Raw genomic sequence first — 20,408 nt, forward strand, 5'->3', positions numbered from 1 at the left:
GCATGCTCCGTCGGGAAACTTTCCCGACGTGCATTGCAGCAAATGACGTCGCAAGGACGTCATTTGCTTCTAAGTGAACGTGAATGGCGTCCAGCGCCATTCACGGTTCACTTACGTAAACAACGTGAAATTTAAATTTCACGGGCGGGAGGCGCAGCTTTACTTTAGCATTGGCTGCGCCTGCTATTAGCAGGAGCAGCCTTATGCTAAAGGCGCCGTACGGAAACTCCGTACCTTGCGTGCGCAGGGCCCGCGCAACTTTTGTGAATCGGTGGTAGTATGCAATTTGCATACTATACGCCGATCACAATGGCCGCGCCCCCTAGCGGCCAACGCAAGAATGCAGCCTGGGATGTGAAGGCATAAGGAGGCTTATGTCTGTCACATCCTAGGCTGCAGTCGGTGTAACGAGGTTCCTGAATCAGGAGCACTCGTTACACCGGAGCAAGTAAGCCCTTAGGTTGCGCGGGCGCAAGTGCTTCTTGAATCTGGGCCAATAGGATTACCGTATTTATCGGCGTATACCGCGCACTTTTTTGCCCTGAAAATCAGGGCAAAATCGTGGGTGCGTGTTTGAACCACTGCGCCGGCATATACCGAGCGCAGTACACTCGGGTATAGTCGGGCAGGCTCGGCTCCTCTCGCGGTCACGTCGTGGATGTACAGGACGCACAGGACGTGACCGCGAGAGGAGCCGAGCCTGCCCAACTATACCCGAGTGTACTGCACTCGGTATATGCCGGCGCAGTGGTTCAAACTCAGCGCGGGAAGCGGGGATCGGGCAGGGAGGACACCACGATGGCCGCAGAAGGACGCCGGACCCGACGAGGAGGACACCACCGAAGCCGCAGACGGACGCCGGACCCGACGAGGCCGCCGATGGACGCCGCGCAAGACACCAAAACTGTAAGTACTAAAATGTTTTTTTTACAGGAATGCGGGTCCACATTAGGGGTGCGCGCTATACGCCGGAGCGCGCAATACCCCGATAAATACGGTATATCTCTAGTTTTGGATCTTGCAATACCAAAAGAAAAACCTAAATTACTGCGCAATATCATTAGGCTGATCGCATGAATGTTAAAGCTGAGTTATGGCTTGCATTCGCAAAGGAATTTCCAGCAGAACACTCAATGTGTCTTGAAAGCTTCGAGTTTTCAGTTAATATTATTAGCTTCTGATAGTCAGACAGCTCCTAAATCAGATAAACGCAAGGTAAGGACTTCTCCCCTATAGAAGGGTCTAGTTTGAGATTGAGCAGAGACTGCTATTGATTTTATTAATTTATGAACTCTTTTGTGCTGAAGAGCCACTCAGAGGTTTGGTTGCTATATATTAGGCTATAACTTCTTCTCCATTTGACTGCCCAGCTGCTCAATACATCTACGCTAGCTAATCTTTAAGGTGGACTACAAGTTGATTGGGCTCAACTCTTTGGAGACCTTTTAAAGATGCTGAACATCTACGTAATTAATATTTGCTTGTTGCCTTGGCAGGGGCACTGCCTACCCATCTAGGTCTTATGGTGCTCCCTCTGCTCTGACAGAGGTTTGGAGCCTGTGGCACCAAGTGTACGAATAAAACTTGGCTTTTGATTGGCCAGGTTGCCTCTGACCTGATGTCATTGGCTCATTGGCTCTGGGTTGCCAGAAGTAGACATGTTTTTCTTGGTAGGGCAACACACCTGCCATCGTGAGGGTTTGGGTAAGTAGAGGTCTGTAACATGTGATTTCCCCAAAGCAAATGTAGCGGTACCCCCGGAGGGGCTGCTGATTTGTTTTGGGTCTACTCTCTGACTTATCCACCCCTTAAAGTGGAGGTTCCCCCTAAAAAAAAATTCTAACAATACATTGAGAAGACTGATTACACTGCGGGTATGCTGTTTTTTTTTTTTGGTTTTTTTTCGTACATACCTCAATATCGCCGTTTCATCCCTCGGCTTCCGGGTATGATTCTTGTGGGGCTGGGTGGTCCTAGTTGATTGACGTTTCCCCGACCGACGCATACTTGACGTCACGACTTTCCGAAAGAAGCCGAACGTCGCTGCGCAGGCGCCGTATAGAGCCGACTCTATACGGCGCCTGCACAATGACGTTCGGCTTCTGTCGGAAAGTCGTGACGCGCAGTATGCGCCGGTCGGAGGAACGTCAATCAACTAGGACCGCCCAGCCCCACAAGAATCATACCCGGAAGCCGAGGGATGAAACGGCGATAACGAGGTATGTACGGAAAAAAAAAAAAAAAACAGCATACCCGCAGTGTAATCAGTCTTCTCAATGTATTGTTAGAATTTTTTTTTAGGGGGAACCTCCACTTTAAAGTGTCTCGAACCCTCCCTTGGAACACCAAGCAATTCTAAATGTATTGTGAGTCTTGTTTGGCTAAGACCACAATAACACATGTAAAATATACAATAACATGCAATAATGTTATTACCTTCTTCTGAATGTAGTCCTCAGGAGCAAACACACCTCACACAATGAATATAGTAAACCAAGAGTAACTTTACTTGGCATGTAATATAAAGAATATAAAGCATACAACAGGTTACAAATATATATATACACAGCTGACTCCGCAAAGAGCCCTTTGCGAGAGTCAAAAGGAAAAAACAAAGAACAACGCTAAAATACTATAACATTTGCAAATGGCTATAAGTAGTCTATGCTCGCGAGCTCCCCTAGTGGGCAATTACTTTAAGTACAGTTGCTAGCAATTTTGGCCAGGCCTGGCTCAGATAACTTCAGAATGTTCCTCAGTGTTGAAATCTATTGCAAACTTGTAAGCGGGGTGAGGGGTGCGGCGATTCACAGAGGGAGACACACGTAAAGTTCTTTGAACAAGGTAACGTTTATTACCGAGAGGCGGTAGTAGTAACAGTCTTTACAATCAAACGGCAAATGATTCCTCTCCAGGCATGGAGGCACATATATGCAGTACAGATACTGTAGTTCTAAGCAATGGGGCTTTCTGAGTATCACAGGCACTTCCCACTTAATGGTATATTATATACCCCAGTTCACAATGCTTATTGGAAGAGGCTGGAAACACATTACCCGTAGTAGCTGGGAGTCTTTCATCCGACCAAGGTTACCACTGCAGGACTCCGTAGGACCCCTAAACTATCCCTCACAGGCCGGAACACTCTCCCTGGCTTCTCCTGTCTCTCCCTCACAAGCAGGTTCTCTGTCCCTATCTACATCCACACGTGTTCTGCCTAAAACCAGCCTGAGCTTTTCTATAAAAAGAAACCACCCAAATATGGTCGCCCAAATCTCTCGAGATCTCGTGCGGCCTATCAGAACACAGGGCTCCTCCAAAATGGTGTTGGAGACACTCTAGAGGCAGAAGTGTTAAACATAAATACTTACAAAAACATAAACAATTTGACTGCAGTATGAACACATATGATTACTTTACCACTTGCTCTTGAAGCACTAGACTGCCCTATCACTGACAGCTGCTTACAAACTCGTTGGTGCACTTTAACTTGTTTGTAATCCAAAGGGTATGTAAAATAAGTCTTATGGTATGATCAATACAGGAACTTGCGGAATGATTCTTAAGTTAGTTTTAGTCAGCTTGACTAGCGTAACTTTCAAACGTTGAATCTCTGAAGTGAAATCAATATGCAGTGCGCTATCCCAATGTATGGAGCACTAAAAGTCACAAGGCTAGGAAAGTATTGAAAGCTTGGGCCACTGCCCTCTCACCCGAGCAGGCCTAGTCCGCCTGAGTTCCTCATGACAAACACGCAGATCGGTGATCACTCTGCAGCACACAGTCTCCGGTCTCTTTCTTGCCACTGTTACGATCGTTGGCTGGTGGAAGACTCCGGTCTCCTGAAGACACAAGCAGGATGCACTTGATCTCGTCTCCCTCTGGATGGCTGGTCTCCCGGCGAATCCAGGCCCAGGCTTCAGGCCTAGCTGCTTGGCTGAAGTGCTCTCCCTCGTTCTGCAGAGGGAGGAAGGCAGGTCCCAAGAGAAAGAACTCAGCTCCTCCTCGCCTTTAAATAATCTCCCCCATAAGTCTGTGCGGAGGTGTCATGTGCTTCGAGAAGCCAATGCATTATGGGAACTGTAGTCTATTTCTACTAAAGTCAATGGAGTCCTTTTCTCCTAGTACCTCTAATCCCACAATGCATTGGAAGATAAATAGATATACACATATATACAACACAACTGGAACCGAGGAATTTAGACATGCAAAATTATCAGATAGTCCATGACAGCATGACCCTATGGTGCCCACGTGTCCCGGATTGCCGGGGACTGTCCCGCAATTGACATGTCTGTCCCTGGTCCCGGGCACCTTCATTCTGGGACAATACAATCTAGCTCAGTTATTGTAATTGGCCTGTGGCAGAGGCCCGAGCCGGACCTGTGAGAGTGGCCCGTTCCTCCCAGAAATCCTAAGTGACATCTCGGCTGCCAGGTCTGTAAAAAAGGGTCTGTCCGGGGGCACTTTACCCACTACTATGGTACTATGCAGAGCAGTACTGACTGCTCTATCTAATATCCAGGCCTGATACTGCAAGGTTCTTCCTCTCTCTATTCATCAACTTTGTCCTTCCTAATTGATGTTGATGTTGGCCGTGTTGGCCTGGAAAATAAAGCATTGGAAAAAAACTTTATTTACTGTCTGGACCTTCGAAAGCTAACCTTAGAAAGTCTTATTTTACAGAAGGAGTAGAGGTTGTTTGTCAAGTCAACTTGCAATCTACCCCAAAAAAATAAAAATAAATCAATACCTCTCTGATCGAGGCGAATTATAACGTTTTTCTGCGGTGGCTGTGGTCAGGCGGGAACAGTACTCCATACGTGGTGGACATGCAGTATAGTGAGGTGGTTTTGGATCCGCACATATAATTTTATCTACTCCCTCACCCAAGTGAATCTATCTAAGACCCCACAACAGGCCCATCTGGTCAAGTCAGTGGAGGGTACATCTGGACATGTGAGACGCCTTATTGCATTTATATTCACCGCAATTAGGATTTCCCCTGGAAGTCCCCCAAAATTCCCTTTCACCTTTTAAAGGCCAGATTGACGTGGATCATGATCAATGAACGAATGGCGGCTATTCTCCGGGCCTACTTTGAGAAAACATGGGATCCCTGTGTGACAGACCCACTTGGGACATCCCCGGACCCTCTTATGTCTAAAATCATCCTATGTCCACTAAGGGCATAGGATGACTGAGAAATTATATATTGGACTACCTGAGATGGGATTATTATGTAATTATTATCCACAATATATTCCAGGATATCTGTAAAGAACTTTTTTACTGTTTGTTGATTCTGAACTCAACGGGTTAATTGGAAGAGTCATTCATAATGTTGGGACACATACTGTTAGATGCTAATGTCCTCACCTCCAGCCATCTGTCTGTTCTCTGTGCTAATTGACCCTGCTATTGTGTGAAGATGTCCTGTGTTTACTTTTATGATAATGTGTATTGTATAGCAGGTGAGTGAGGAGACGTGAATACCATGAAAAAGTCATATCTATGAGTCACCTAGTCTGGGTAAATGATTAGTTATTTAGCTCATGTTAATTTATGTTCTGGTTACCTCCTCTTAAATGTATATAAGGTTGTATTCTTGGTTCTAATAAACACTCCATGTTCAGCAGACAAACAAGTCTCGTCTCGTTGTGTGCTTGTGAGCAGCTGGAATATCTGATATCTATATCCAGACTGATAGGAAGTGGTATATGACGGACGCACTCAAGCAGAGTGTGGGACATTCCGTTACACCCTGGATAAAATACCTTTCGGGATCCGCCTGATCTGGATGGAGGGATATCTGTGCGTGCAACAGACAGAGTGTGCACATCTTGCAGTGGCGGCGCAGGAGCGCCTCTCTCCTGCATCTGTCTACCACCATAGATAGATTCATGCATTGATGGGCACAGTGGCTGCGTTTAATGCGCACAGTGGCTGTGTCATATGACATCCTGGGCTTTCAGTGGTGATATCTGAATGATGCCTGCAGTTTCCGGCATTGCCAATTGATTCCCGCACCCCCTAAAGAGAGGATATTTTCGCGCTCAACAACTTGAATGTTGAAAAGTTATGTTACACACAGAAGAGGAACTCTTCCGTCGGATTCCTGCCTGGATGTGATGTGGTGAGTGTAGAAGGTATAAGTTCTTATCACTGTGTAAAATAACAGCCTCCCCTGACCATCCAGTTCTCTGCCCTGTGTGCTCCCTCACTTCCATTTACTTCCCCATCCACACTTGTAGCCTAACGTTATGTAGCGCCTGTGTACTTTTCAGTACAGGTGCTATGTCAAATTTAGTGGAATGAGAGAGTTACTTGCTTTCATCCATGTTGATTTATTTAAATTTGGCTATTGCCAGCCCTGGGTCATTCTGGGCTCCGGAGATATAGTTCCATCTTTGGAGGACAGGTGGCGCCAGAGAGGTCCAGACGGGGGCGCCCTTTTGCTCAGCAGTAGGGATGAGCCGAACACCCCCGTGTTCGGTTCGCACCAGAACCTTCGAACGGACCTAACATTCGCACGAACGTATCGAACCCCATTGACGTCTATGGGACTCGAACGTTCGAATTCAAAAGTGCTAATTTTAAAGCCCAATATACAAGTTATTGTCGGAAAACTGGTTTGGGGACCTGGGTCTTACCCCAGGGAACATGTATCAATGGAAAAAAAAGTTTTAAAAACTGTTGTTTTTTTAAGAAAAAAGTCATTTAAGACTGCTTGCGGCTTTAATGTAATGTTTGGTCCCTGCAATATGGATGAAAATCACTGCCAGGCCTGTGAGAGGGACCTGTCCAGGGGCACTACACCCACTCTGGCTAGATTGGTGATGAAGCAAGATTAATATTTGGAGGCAGAACTGCTTCTCCTAACTATTGCCAGAATCTGCAAAGTATTCTCCTTTTCACCAACCTATTCTATCTACCTCGAGTTGACTGTTGGTCATGTTTGACCCAAAATAAAAGCACAGAAAACGTCAATCAATTGCTTGGACATTCCGTCATTGCTCTCATCATAGCCATTACCCCTAGACGCATCACAGAGGTAACACAACTATGTCGATCCCAATCTAACCAGCGGCTCCTCCGGGGGTAGCGCTAGACTTACATCCAATAGAGTTTACAGTTTTTTATATATATATATATATATATATATATATATATATATATTTTTTTTTTTTTTAAGTTGCACTTCTGTTTGTTAAAAAGCAATATTTTTGTTTGTTTATGAAACTTTTTATTTATGAAGACATTATATATATTACAACTGCTCAATCTGTGTCTGTAGTGAATGTTCAAACATTACTACCATAAATAATATGTTATTAGATTTTTATTCCAGGAGTATATAATAGGTTTGGCAGTTCTAGAGAAATTCTTAAATAATGCATTACAATTTAACTAAACCCATTAGATTTTAGCCGACTAAATTGATTTTTGTCATAGTTTTCGTCAATTGACTTAATTCTAATTTTATTTTCGTTTAGTTTTTGCCACTGAAAACATGCAGCAGATGAAAACATTTTTATTGATGAAATTAACACTGGTGTGAAGGTGTTTATGTGCGTTCTGTTAAGACAGCCAATTAATTTAAAAGGGCTGCCAATGCACCAGACCAAAAAAATAAATAAAAAATCTGCACCTTTTTTTCGACGCTGTGTATTTGCTCTCCGTTGCATTGCAAAGAAAGTGCATTAAGATGCCATTTAAAATGATTGCATTGCACCAGTGAAAGTGATTGTAAAGTCTCATTTGTTTTTCTATTAACCGCTTAAGGACCAGCGCACGACTATATATGTCAACGCAAGCTCCGGCCGCGGTAGGGTGACCACGTGTCCTGGATTGCCCAGGACAGTCCCACATTTTGCAGGTCTGTCCCAGGCACCTACATTCCAGGACAATACAGTGTCCCAGAATGAAACTGACACAGATACCCCTGGGCCAATCTGATGCCCCCAAAAAAGGACGCAACACACTCTGCTTTACTCACTGACAGTACTTGCCCTGGCCGGGAATGCCTGGAGGAGCACAATCCCCGCCCCCTGCTTGTGATTGGAGACATCATAAATCCTGCCTCTTGTGTCCAATCACTGTGCTGTGATTCGTTACAGCACAAGCTGATATTTGGGAAGGGGGGTGTCCCTGAATGGTAGTTTGGAAATGTGGTCACCCTAGACCACTGGTCCTGTGGACTCGATGTCCGCGGGCATACCCGTGATCGTGTCACGATGAGGAAGAAGGAGCAAATGCTGATGTAAACAAGCATTTCCCCTAGTGACAGAACACTGATCACAGCTTCCTGTAATCCGAAGCTGTGATCAGTGTCGTGTCACACACAGCCCATCTCCCCTACAGTTAGAGGCAGTCCCTAGGACACACTTAACCCCTTCAGTGCCACCTAGCGGTTATCCCCTTCACTGCCAGTGCCATTTTCACAGTAATCAGTGCATTTTTATAGCACTGATGGCTGTAAAAATGACAATGGTCCCAAAAATTTGTAAAAAGTGTCCTATGTGTCCGCCATAATGTCGCAGTCACGATAAAAATCGCAGATCGCCGCCATTACTAGTAAAAAAAATATAATAATAAAAATGCCATAATTCTATCCCCTATTTTGTAGAAGCTATAACTTTTGGGCAAATCAAACAATATACGCTTATTTACCAAAAATATGTAGAAGAATACATATCGGCCTAAACTGAGGAAAAAAAACGTTTTTTTTTATATATTTTTGGGGGATGTTTATTATAGCAAAAAGTAAAAATATAGTTTTTTTTTTCAAAATTGTCGCTCTATTTTTGTTTATAGCGCCAAATATAAAAACTGCAGAGGTGATCAAATACCACCAAAAGAAAGCTCTATTTGTGGGGAAAAAAGGACACCAATTTTGTTTGGGAGCCACGTCGCACGACCGCGCAATTGTCAGTTAAAGTGATGCAGTGCCGAAAAAGGACACTTATCTGCCCCAGGGATCCACTGCTGTCCTTAACCGGGCCAGTTATATGCATACATCAGCATGTTTACTAAATCCGCGTACACGATCAGTTTTCTTGTCGGGAAAACTGTCATGTTTTCTCTTGGACGAGAAAACCATCAAGAATCACGACGAGAAAACTTAGAACATGCTCTAAAAAAAAATTGCCACGAATCGCAGCGTTTTTTTGCTCTGCAATTTTCCCATAGGGAAACACTGCTAGGGAGCCTACACACGGCCGGTTTTCTCGAACAAGAGAAAACCTGTCGGGAAAACCGGGTCGTGTGTACACGGGGAAAAGGGACCAAGCCGGTCCTCCGTTTTCCCGTTGGGTTTCTCGGCGGTGAAAAGAAACTCGATCGTGTGTACGTGGCATAAGTGAGTAAGTGAGTGAGTGAAAAACGTATATAGCGCTGCACATGCAAACTGAATCGCCTCTGGGCGCTTGTTTGACCACTTCTCCTTTGACCTCAAAAGAGATGGGTTTTGATCTTTCTCCTAAAGGCCAAGTGATTCTCCTCCAACCGAATGGAGGTTGGTAAAGTGTTCCAAAGTCGAGGGCCTTGGACAGCAAATCTTCTTTCTCCTTTGGACTTGTATTTGGTTTTGGGCATTTGGAGTAGATTTTGGTTGGAGGATCGCAGAACGTGATTGGGGTTGTAAGCTTTTATTTTTTCGCATAGATATTTGGGGGCATTTCTCAAAATACATTAATGCGTCAGACAGAGTGCTTTGAAAGTGATTCTGTCTTTCACTGGCAGCCAGTAAGGGGTTCTCAGTGAGGGTGAGATTGATTCCCACGTTTTTTTCCCAGTCACAAGTCGCGCGGCCGTATTCTGAACGACCTGCAGACGAGAGATTTGGTACTTTGGGAGTCCGAGGTAAAGGGCATTTGCATAGTCAAGTCTGGAGTTAACAATTGTTCCCGCCACGACTGCTATGTCTTCTTTAGGAATAAATGGAATAAGTCTGCGTAGTAGGCGCAGCAGATGGTGCGATCCGTTGACTACTGACCCTATTTGTGCATCCATTGTCATGTAGGTGTCGAAGATGACTCCGAGACTTTTGACTTTGGTGCTAGGGGTGATGATTTTTCCCAGAATGGGCGGAGGTGTCCAGGTTGTTGCCAGTTGATTCTTTTGATTGGCGTGAAACAGGAGAAGTTCTGTTTTCGAACCATTGAGTTTAAGATAACTCTTTGTCATCCAGTTCTCTATCAAAGAGAGGCATTTCTCTAGACCGAGATGATGATCCTTTTTGTTGCAGATGCGAAAATACAATTGTGTGTCATAAGAGTGGTAGAGCAGCTTTTGGCTGCTGATGATTTCAAAAAGAGGGCGAAGATAGATATTAAACAGCACCGGCGACAGAGCGGATCCTTGAGGGACTCCGCATGATACCGTGCGTTTTTCAGAGGTGAACGGTCCCAGTTTCACTACTTCGGTTTTGCAAAAAAGAGGAGAACCAGGATAAGTCACATTCTGCAACTCTGGCTACTTCAGCTAGCCGAGTCAGTAAAAGTTTGTGGTCTACCGTGTCAAAAGCTGCGCTAAGGGATAAGGGATGCCAGATGTGACTCTTTGCTTCACAGCTGGCTCCCCACTGCACATGAGCGAGTCGCGCTGCGCTTTGTGAATGGTCCCGCAAAGTGGGGGACAAACATCCGCTCAGATCTCCTAGGGCAGTGATGGCGAACCTTGGCACCCCAGATATTTTGGAACTACATTTCCCATGATGCTCAACTACACTGCAGAGTGCATGAGCATCATGGGAAATGTACTTCCAAAACATCTGGGGTGCCAAGGTTCACCATCACTGACCTAGGGGATCCAAGCAGAAGTGGGAGTGGGTACCTGTCAAAACCAGGTACCTGTTCCCACAGAAATAATAAATGTGTCCAAAGGTAGTAGAGGAGGAGGCGGAAAAGCAGAATCTCCCCTTTTGGGTGAAGTTCCGCTTTAAGACAGTTTAGGTGTAATTAGATTAAAAAGCCCCGATCCAAAAACTGCAGTGCTGGGCTTTCTGGTTAAAATTGGAACATCGTAGAACTGAAAAGAAGACCCCACAATTGAAAGTTTAGGGGCTCCCTGGTGTACCGCGAGGGTGTCTGCACTTACATATCCGTTTTTTTTACCTATTTTTCTGATAGAATGTTTGCTTAAATTTCTAAAACTCCACAGAGCTTTGTCTCTAGAAATCTCTAAGGTCGAACTCTCACTGACACAAGGCTACCTTTATATTCCTTGCAAGAATCCATTTAATGTATTCAGCCCAGGGTCCCCCAGAGACCTCTCTGAATATCATAGACTACAAATATACCTGGGATAAACAAAAAAAGGGCATTCAATCTGCAAGGTCACGTCAACGGTTGTGCGCCATCAACCCTTGGTTCTTGGTTCTCGCAGGCCTAGAATATGATTTAATTTTTTTTATTGCTGGGACTTAACAGATAAAAGTCTCCCATGATTCATTATTTTATGGCAGTGATTAATATTAGATGCTGCGTTCCCAAGTCAAAATAAAAAAAAAACAAGCTGGCTCCACAGAATGAAAATGTATGGTGAGGTCATATTTTAATCTTTTGCTGGAGTTAGCAGTTTAACGAGTTCCCGCAACACCATTGTTATTGTAAGTAGTGCAGTGTGACCCCCCCCCCCCCTCGAGAGGGCCGCTGGCTGATGATGGTCAAAGGCACAGTCAATGTACACTTAGAACAGACGGTGATGATGACCAGAGTTCTCCTTCATTAGTGCAAAGGCTGCCAGCACACATAGAGCACAGTCCAGGCACACTTGACACCAGGAGCAGTGAGTCTAGGGCACAGGTGTCAAACACAAGGCCCACGGGCCAAATCCGGCCCTCCAGGCCATTTTATATGGCCCTCACACCTCTCCTACAGCCCTCCTCTTGTCCTCCTCCAGACCCCTACTTTCAAGCAATGCACCCAGCTTCTTCCCAGCAGCAGCATAAGGAAAGGGGGTGCACTGTGATGTAAGGGAGAGTGGGGGACTCAACTTCTGATGGTGGGTCGGCTCTTGACATCTAATGTAAGGGGAGGGGAATGCTCTGGACATCTAATCTTACAGATACAACTGGCCCTTTTAAGAACAATCATAATGCTGAAACGGCCCACAATCAAATTGAGTTTGACACCCCTGGTCTAGGGGATACCTTTTTGTGGTTTTATTGTTGAATAACTTGGATGGGGTGTAGAGAAGTAGGGTAAGGTGACCAGATTTTTAAAATGAAATCCGGGGACATTTTTTTTTTTACTAGTAATGGCAGCAATCAGCAACTCTCTGCCTGTCACCGCCGCCGCCCGCCTCACAGCCTGTCAAGTCTTACTCTCCCCGAGCATGGATACTACTGGGTGGGGAGCGGTGGGGAGCGGAGTAAGATCACTCCACCAGGGAAGGCAAGGAGATAGGCAGGCAGGCGGCTGGCCGGGACTTGAGCCAAGGCAGAAGGACATGCGAGCGGAGCTGATTGGGCATGCCTCCTTAACTGAAGAAATATTCACTGCGCTCCAACCAGCACTTTATCATCAGGAAGGGGCACAGATAATGGAAAAAAAAATACACCCCCCTAAGTGTAATTTAATTTTTTTTTTTATTCTGCACTGACTGTCTTTGAAATTGCCGCAGCCCCTGTTCAAATCCAATCCGGTGACTAAATCTGGGACAGACTTGGTCCGGGAACGGTGTCCTCAATCTGAGGACTGTCCACGGAATCCGGGGATGTCTGGTCACCCTATAGTAGGGGATACTCCAGGCAGGGCCGGATTAACAATGGGGCTGATGGAGCTGCAGCTCCAGGCCCCTTTCTCAAGATAGGCCCATTTGCCAAAAAAAAAAATTTTTTTTTTTTTTTTTTTAAGATTTTTTTTTTCTAAGATCGAATTTGGGGGGTTGTAGCTCGATGACCAGGGTCACAGAAACCCCACATTTGGGGGTAGGCATGGGAAGACCTACCCCACAACTGGTTAAAATATGGGACGGCTATCATTTATGGTTCCGGAGATACGAGCCTGCTTGCACAGCCTGTCAGAAGCTACATTCAGTGTAACTTCACTGTTTTGTTTTTATGGTTTTTATTATTCATTGAAGTGAGAAAATGCAGTGTGACATAACATATTGCAGCAATAGCCATTGTATTCCCTAGAATCTCTGCTAAAATATATATAATGTTTGGCAGTTCCAAGTAATTTTCTAGCAAATAATATTGCTTTCTAACTTAAGAAACAAGTGTTGGACTTTAAGTGGTTAAATTTAGTTACAATGTTAGTTAGTTACAATGTTTCATTTTGTTTACAAACTTCGCAGACTGCCCAGATTTGTTCTTTACACACAGAAGTGTATCCCTTTGATCTAAGAAGGAAGTGTCAGTTACAATGGGCCTAATCCTCTAAAAACTGGCGCAACTTAACTTTTTCCATTTAAGTTACACCGCCGCAAAATCTCTAACTAAGTGCCCGATCCACAAAGCACTTACCTAGAAATTTTGAGCGGTGTAACTTAAATCGGGCCGGCGCAAGGCGTTCCTCTTCTCCAGGGGGCGATTACCATTTAAATGAGGCGCGCTCCCGCGCCGGCCGTACTGCGCATGCTCGTGACGTCATTTTCCCGACGTGCATAGCGCGAAATTACGTTACGTCGGGCTTTGTGGATTGCGACGGGACAATAAAGTTGCGTCGGGTAAAAAAAAAGATACGATAAAAAAAATTTGAAATTTAAAAAAAATCGCGTCGCGAGCAAGAAAGGTCTGTTTTTACAAGGTGTAAACAGTTTACACCTTGTAAAAGCAGCCCTAATTTTGCGTTTGCAAAATAAAACTTACGGAGAAAAAACGAAGCTGAAAAGCTTCGTGGATCTCCGTAAGTCCTAATTTGCATACCCGAGGCGGCATTTCAACGCGAAATGCCCCCAGCGGCGGATGCGGTACTGCATCCTAAGATCCGACAGTGTAATTCAATTACACATGTCTGATCTTCGTCCTAACTATGGGAAACTGATTCTGTGGATCAGTTCCATAGTTAGGACCAGGGATACGACGGAGTAACAGCAGTTACTCCGTCGTATCTCTTTTGAGGATTTGGCCCAATGTTTCCTGTTAAAAACTTGGCAGACTGCCCAGATATTTTCTTTTGACAGCTGAAAGTCTCTCCACTTGTTATATGAAAGAATCAGCAAACTCTGCATTGAAGATCGTCAGGGGGGTTGAATCGAGATCACGATTTTTTTAACGATTAATTGTGCAGCTCTAGCACGGTATTTGCGCAGCAATTTTTCAAACATGTTTTTTTTGGAAAAAAATGTTTCATTCATTAAAAAAACAGTTAGTTAAGTTAGCACAATTTTTTTTGGTATCCTAAGCGATGCTTTACATTTTTTTAGGTTACATGTTTAGAGTTACAGAGGAGGTCTAGTACTAGAATTATTGTTCTCGCTCTAACAATCGTGGCGTATGTAACCTGTGTGTATCTGGCTCTGATACTACCAGTGCCTACCCAGCCACTGACTAGTATCTCTCCCCAGCCTGTCCCCACACACCCTCTCACCTGCTGACCTGTGGATGGGGGAATCACTCCTGCAGTGTTATTGTGTTCTGCCAGTGCGTACAATGATCAGTGTTGCTAACTTTAGCTGGCAGCACTGATTGTTTTAAGAAAAAAAAACAGGCTGGTTGTACTCAAGTTGATTAATAGATTGACTTGTGTAAAACCAGCTAGCCCATACATAGATTGACTATGGCTGGTCTCTGCATAATTGGCGTAATTTCAATCCATGTATGACCCGCTTAACCACTACTCAGTCCCTAAATATCCTTCCACTCCTGTACATAGTGCTCACTGTCATACTCTCCACACTCCTCTCCTGTACATAGTGCCCACTGTCATACTCTCCACACTTCCCTCCTATACATAGTACCCACTGTCATACCCTACACACTCCTCTCCTGTACATAGTGCCCACTGTCATACCCTCCACACTCCTCTCCTGTACATAGTGCCTGCTGTCATACACTTCTCTCCTGTACTTAGTGCCCACTGTCGCACCCTCCACACTCCTCTCCTGTACATACTGCTCACTGTCATACCCTCCACACTCCTCTCCTGTACATACTGCTCACTGTCATACCCTCCACACTCCTCTCCTATACATAGTGCCCACTGTCATACCCTCCACACTCCTCTCCTATACATAGTGTTCACTGTCATACCCTCCACACTCCTCTCCTATACATAGAGCCCACTATCATACCGTCTACATTCCTCTCCTGTACATACTGCCCACTGTCATACCCTCCACACTCCTCTCCTGTACATACTGCCCCATCATACCCTCCACACTTCTCTCTGGTACGTACTACCCTCTGTCATACCCCCTCACTCTTCCTGTACATACTGCCCATTGTCATACCCTTCACACTCCTCTCCTGTACATAGTGCTTTTTTCCGTACCCTTTGTACTCCTCTCCTGTACATAGTGCCCACTGTTAGACCCTCCACATTCCTCTCCCTCACCTGCACATACTTCCCACTTATATACCGTCCATACTGCTCCCCTATGTCGCTTACCCACAAAAACAGTCCTTATTATACTGAATATCCTCAATGTTACCAGCTCTAGAATGGACACAGTTTTGTTAGTTCAACTAAAGGAAATATCAGTTCTCATATTTGTTCTGCCCCATTATTAGTACTCATTTAATTTTGTGATTACTACTATGATGTATAGAGGAACATCGGGGATCTCAGCTACTCTAAATATAGCACTTATATAAAAAAGTGGCCCTGAATTTTTTTTTAAATGTTGGCAACTGTGCACTTAGGCACTGCCCAAGGGCCACCGGGTCAGTAGGGGGCCCCATGAGAGGCTCCTGGGATCCTGTGATAATAAAGCGGTAGTAAACTTTCCTGACATTACTACTTTTTAGAGGCCCTGGGGTAGGTTATGCCACAACGTACAAGTATGCACAGCATATTAGCACATTAGTGTACACTTCAATTTTCAGACTGAGCTCTCCAGTGCTGCGATGAATCAGGCGGGGCCCGGGCACTTCCATCTTCACCCGGTCTTCCTTCTGGGTTCTGTGCCTTTGGTCACTTGCCTTGGCTGGGCTGCGTTCATGTCATTCCCACGCATTTATTTATTATTTATTACACCCCATTCACACCTCCGCGACAAAACGCCCGACGCCGGCCGCTCGTGCCGCTGGAGGGGAGAATTCCCATTGCTGTCTATGAGATGGTTCACATCTCATAGACGCCGTACACCTGCGGCATGAAAAAAAGTCCCGGACCCTTTTTTTCAGGCGGCATTGGCGTTCGGCCATACAAAGCAATAGGAAGGATTTGTAAAAAAAAAGTTACACTATTCGCGGCAAAATACGCTGCGTACGCGGCGTTACTTGTCGCGGAGCTGTGAATGCAGCCTAAAAGGCCCCACCAAAATCCTCAGCACCAGGCCCATGATGTTCTTAATCTGGCCCTGACTCCAGGACCACACAAGGACGCACTTCTCTATGTTGGAAACTTTAGGAACAGTTATTTTGCTCAGCCCATAACACAATCTTCCCGTGAGAGACTGGTAGAGGCCATAGGTATGTACTCCTCAGGAGGGGAATTACTTGACCCAGCTTTAAAGGACAGTCCTTTCATGAGAAGCTAGAAGAGGCAAATGTATGAACCAGCTCAATTTAGCGTAAAGTCTTTGCATTGAACTTAAAGGGATTGGTTGGTATGTACCTGTAAGGCCTCGTACACACAAGGGGACATGTCCGATGAAAACGGTCCGTGTACACACCATCAAACCGAAATCCGCGAGGACAGGATACGCGGTGATGTGGCCGCGCCGTCGCCGCGACGATGATGCGGCGACGATGACGCGGCGACGTGCGCGACCCTGGAAGGTCAATGCTTCCACGCATGCGTCGAATCACTTCGACGCATGCGAGGGCTTTCGGCCGAGCGGACATGTCCGGTAAGTCGTACAGACGACCGAACATGTCCGACGGACAGGCTTCCAGCGGACATGTTTCTTAGCATTCGTCTGCTGGAAACCTGTCCGATCCGCCGGAAAATTGTCCGGTCGGCCGTACACACGACCGAACATGTCTGCTGAAACTGGTCCGCGGACCAGTTTCAGCAGACATGTTCGGTCATGTGTACGAGGCCTAAGGGGTAGGCGGACGACAATTTCTCCATGTTTCCCTCCTCGTTGGGCACCGAGCAAGGGTCACATAGGGAGCCTACCCCGGGGTGGCTTCTTTGGGCTACGCCAGGCGATTAACGGGGTCACTAACCCTTGCATGTGGGGTAACTCTTTGCGTGGTCACCAATTCTGGCACCAGACGGGGCCATGGTCATGTCAAGAATCAAACATTAGGGCAGGTCTCCAACTCAGAGATGAGCCACGTGTGTCTAGTTCCTCCATAAGCTGATTCGTTCAAGGTCCTACAGACTTGTACTGAATTACTGTATGTGTTGCATTCGGAGGGACAGGCTGAGCCTCTGCCTACTCCACCAGTCAGCATACCTCTGTTACCTCACCCCAAGCAACAGAATGAGGTCACACCAAGCACATAGCATGGACCTCATGCATGCGGGGTCTTAACTATTCTCTTCCCGAAACCTTGTGACCAGGCCATAGATCTCCACAATGCTAGTCCACTCCCGGTGACGACAGAGATGGGCAGCTAGGGAGGGAGTCCATGCACCAACCCCCTCACTACCGGAGAACCTTCAACCAAACCAGGTACCACACCAAACGACTGGTTGCTGTTCTTACTTGCGATGACTTATGGCAACTACCTTTTCCTTCTTGTCTTGTGAATCTTGTCTCTGTCGTAGTGATGTTACACATACCCCATATTGCTGTTATGGCCACAGGTTCTTTAGAAATGCACCAAAACCTCACATGCACCCCTTCAGACCAGCATAACTCCCAACTGTTCCTGATTTTGAGGGACTGTCCCTGATTTGGAGCAAAGCCCCTCTGTACCTCTTTCCACCTTATTTGTCTCTCTGCTCTGATCTCCACAGTTATATACAGTATAAAATGCACTTTTTATCTTTCAAAAAGTGTTTCCCAGTGCTAAACCCTTCATCCAATTTCTAAATTGCTGCATTTGTGTAGTGCCCTGCTCCTGTTGAGTAGGCGCTATTATGTAAATTTAGTTACCTGAGCTAAAGTTTAGCTCAGAGGATTATACCAAATTGTGGGTTCCTGTTCCAGTCCAGCTGCATTGCACATGTTCCCCTTGCCTGCAGGTGTCGCTGTCACCGGGAGTCAAGGTTGGGAATGCATTAGGTTGGGCGCATTGGGTGCCTTCTTCCCAGAAGCAGCCCAGTGGGCGTGGTCAACCCGCTGTGCATTCTGGGAGAGGGTACTTAAGGGCAGACACCCTTTTGGCGGGGTCTTCTGATTCTGACCTGGAGGCACTCCTGGCCTCAGAGATGGGCTGACAGTGTTTTTCCGGTCTCGAGGCCTGCTGGCCCGAGGCTCCGCAACTGAGAGTGGGCCCAGGAGTTTCTGAGGCCTACTGGACACACCCGGATCAACTTGCCTCACTGTGCTGCTGGCCTGGCTGAAAGACCCTGGTACCGTGAGCTGTGTACTTCCTTTGAAATTTCGCTAAGTGTGTGCGTGGTTACACGATCCTGTGGCAGAGGGCTGTGTAACGACCCAACGACACTCATCAAGTCTGTGGCAGAGACTTCGAACGAGCTTCGCACCGGTTGTTAGGTCAGTGAGAGTGGGCCTATCCGGTGGTTGCTAAATCCAGCGTGGAACTGATTTGTCCTCTGGATCTAAGACTGTACCCGTAATCTGCAAAGCAAGGTACCTGAATCTTCCCTATCCCTCTACCCCCCTCTTGAGAACCTGCTTAATAAAACTCTTGAGCTTCCGTTGAGTTCGGCGTAGAATATGTAAATGCCTAGGTACGCCGATTCACGAACGTACGTGCGCCTGTCGCAGTAAAGATACGCCGTTTACGTAAGGCGTTTTTCGGCGTAAAGTTAGTCGAACAAATAGCTGGAATAGTCAATGTTAAGTATGGCCGTCGTTCCCGCGTTGAAATGTGAAAAATTTACGTCGCTTGCGTAAGTCGTCCGTGAATGGGGCTGGACGTCATTTACGTTCACGTCTAAACCAATACGTCCTTGCGGCGTACTTTGGAGCAATGCACACTGGGATATGTACACTGCGCCGTTCATAAAAAACGTCAATCACGTCGGGTCACGAGTAATTTACATAAAACACGCCCCCCCATCCTCATTTGAATTAGGCGCGCTTACGCCGGCCACATTTACGCTACGCCGCCGTAAGTTAGGAGGCAAGTGCTTTGTGAATACAGTACTTGCCTCTCTGACTTAAGGCGGCGTAGTGTAAATACGATACGCTACGCCGCCTTAAAGATGCGGCGTCCTACCTGAATCTGGCCACATAAAGGTTGAACTGAGGACAATCTGTCCTGGCAAAAAAAAGTGAAGGAAGGATTGACAGAAGTCAGATGTATGTAAGGAAAACGAAAATAGAATTTCCTCACGGGTAGCTCTGAGAATGTGAGGAAGTGCAGTCAGTGTGCTGAGATGTGGCTAAGTGGTTGAGTGATATAAATACGATAAAACGACCTTCATTGAAGACAGCGGGAACGCTTTTACTTCTTAAAAGGGTTTTCCATTGACAGACAACTAAAAGTTCACCTTTTTCTGTCCTGTGCGGTCTTCATCTTCTCCGGGAGATTTAACTAGTTCTACACCTTTATACCCCTTATGGACCAAAACTATTTTAAGATTTCACCTATCAGCCTCTTCATTTGGGGATAACTTTGACTTTTATTAACCACTTGCCGACCAGCGCACGCTGATATACGTCGGCAAAATGCCACGGACAGGCAAAAGGGCGTACAGGTACATCCCCTTTAAATTGCCGCTGTGTGGTCGCGCACGGCACTGGCGGCGAGCTTGCGACCCTGCCGCGAGCTCCGTGACCACGCCCGCAGGACCCAATCGCAGCCGGTGTCCCGCAATCGGGTCACAGAGCTCAAGAACGGGGAGATGTTATGTGTAAACACAACGGGGCAGATCCACGTAGAACGGCGTAATTTTAAGCAGGCGTAGCGTATCGTAGTTACGCTACGCCGCCGCTACTTTGACAGGCAAGTGCCGTATTCTCAAAGCAAAGTTGCAGCTGCTTAGCGTAAATAGGCCGGCGTAAGCCCGCCTAATTCAAATATGGAACATGTGGGCGTGTTTTATGTTAATGTATGTGACCCCACGTAAATGACGCTTTTTACGAACGGCGCATGCGCCGTCCGTGAAAGTATCCCAGTGCGTATGCTTCAAATTAACCCGCAAAAAGCTAATGCTTTAGACGTGAACGTAAATGACGCACAGCCCTATTCGCGAACGACTTACGTA

Source organism: Rana temporaria, chromosome 2 (assembly GCF_905171775.1).
Source record: "Rana temporaria chromosome 2, aRanTem1.1, whole genome shotgun sequence".
In the NCBI taxonomy this organism is placed as follows: Eukaryota; Metazoa; Chordata; class Amphibia; order Anura; family Ranidae; genus Rana; species Rana temporaria.